We start from the raw sequence: 2,296 nt of genomic DNA on the forward strand, positions 1-2,296 counted from the left end.
ATGTCGAATTTCAGGTATTCGACTAAGGGATTCATCCATCCGAGGTTTAGACCGGCTACTTCAAGTACCTCTTGTTCATCTTCTGTTTTTGACACCGAGGGCTTTTGGAGAGTTTCTTGGATCAGGCTTCTATTGTTTCCTCCTGGTTTGGTACTTGCTAACTTGGATAGGGCATCTGCTCTGCTATTTAGATCCCGAGTTATGTGTTTAACCTTGGTTTCCGCAAAGTGCCCAAGGTGCTCCAAGGTTTTCTCCAAGTATCTCTTCATGTTGGGGTCCTTTGCCTGATACTCTCCACTTATTTGGGAAGTCACCACTTGTGAGTCGCTGTAGACCATCACCTTTGTAGCGCCAACTTCTTCTGCTAACTTTAATCCGGCAATCAAGGCTTCATATTCTGCCTGATTATTTGAAGCCGGAAATTCAAATTTTAAGGAGACCTCTATCTGGGTCCCTTTTCCATCTATCAATATTATGCCTGCGCCGCTCCCCGTCTTGTTGGGGGATCCGTCTACATAGAGTTCATTTTTCCTCTTGCTCTCCTGCATATTCTGCGATGAAGTCGGCGAGGCATTGTGCTTTAATTGCTGTCCGAGTTTCATATCTCAGATCAAACTCGGAGAGCTCTATTGCCCATTGAACCATTCTCCCTGCAACATCCGTCTTTTGGAGGATTTGCTTCATGGGTTGGTTCGTACGGACTCTTATTGTGTGAGCCTGAAAGTAAGGTCGTAGCCTTCGTGAGGCTATCACTAAGGAGTAAGCAAACTTCTCTAGTTTGCGGTACCTTAGCTCAGGACCTTGTAGAACCTTACTGGTGAAATAGACCGGGTGTTGCCCGACCTCGTCTTCTCTGATCAGGGCTGATGAGACAGCCCTGTTTTCTGACCAGGGCTGATGAGACAGCCCTGTTTGCCACGGATAGGTACAGGACGAGGTCTTTTCCCGGTACTGGTCGGGTTAAGATAGGAGGTTGGCTTAGGAATCTTTTGAACTCTTGGAACGCCTCCTCGCATTCCGAAGTCCATTCAAATTGGCATCCCTTTCTCAATAAAGAAAATAGTGGAAGGGATTTCAGTGCCGATCCCGCCAAAAATCTGGAGAGGGCTGCAAGTCGGCCACTGAGCTGTTGAACCTCTCTCAAACAAGTCGGGCTTTTCATTTCTAGGATGGCTCTGCATTTGTCGGGATTGGCCTCAATCCCTCTTTGTGTTAGCATGAACCCTAGAAATTTTCCTGCCTCTACTGCGAAGGCGCATTTTGCGGGATTTAGTCTCATCTCATGCGACCTTATAGTGTTGAAGACTTGGGAGAGGTCGGTTAGGAGGTCGACTTCTTGCTTGGTTTTTACTAACATGTCGTCGACGTATACCTCCATTAGGCTCCCTAAATGGGGGGAAAACACTTTGTTCATCAGCCTTTGATACGTGGCTCCTGCATTCTTTAGTCCGAATGGCATGACCACGTAGCAATAGTTGGCTTTTGGTGTGATGAACGATGTTTTCTCCTGGTCGGATTCATGCATCGGGATTTGGTTATATCCCGAGTAGGCGTCCATGAATGATAAGTATTGGTACCCCGAGCTGGAGTCCACCAGGGTATCAATACTCGGTAGGGGATAAGGGTCCTTAGGACATGCCTTATTCAAGTCGGTATAGTCGACGCACATTCTCCATTTACCATTTTGTTTCTTGACTAGCACTACATTGGCTAGCCACGTTGGGTATTTGACCTCCCTAATAAAGCCGGCTTCCAGAAGTGCCTGTACTTGTTCTTCTACTATTGAGGCTCGTTCTGGGCCGAGCTTGCGTCTTCTTTGCTGTACAGGTCGGGACCCTGGGTAAACCGAAAGTTTGTGGGACATTAGCTCGGGATCAATCCCGGGCATGTCGGAAGCCTTCCATGCGAAGAGGTCGGAATTAGCTCTTAGGAGTTCACCCAACCTTTGTTTTAGGGTTTCCCCTAGGTGGGCTCCTATGTAAGTATTTTTTCCTTCCTCCTCACCGACTTGTATCTCCTCGGTTTTTCCTCTCGGCTGGGGTCGCAACTCTTCTCTGGTCCTTGTGCCGCCTAGCTCTATGGTGTGGACTTCTTTGCCCTTTCCTCTCAGATTTAGGCTTTCGTTATAGCACTTCCTCGCCAATTTTTGATCCCCCCTCACCGTTGCTATTCCTCCTGGAGTCGGGAATTTCATGCAAAGGTGGGGAGTGGATACCACTGCTCCGAGGCGATTAAGGGTAGTCCTGCCGATTAAGGCATTGTAGGCTGACCCTTCGTCGATGACTATGAAGTCTAT

The sequence above is a fragment of the Arachis duranensis genome, chromosome 9 (assembly GCF_000817695.3).
Source record: "Arachis duranensis cultivar V14167 chromosome 9, aradu.V14167.gnm2.J7QH, whole genome shotgun sequence".
In the NCBI taxonomy this organism is placed as follows: domain Eukaryota; kingdom Viridiplantae; phylum Streptophyta; class Magnoliopsida; order Fabales; family Fabaceae; genus Arachis; species Arachis duranensis.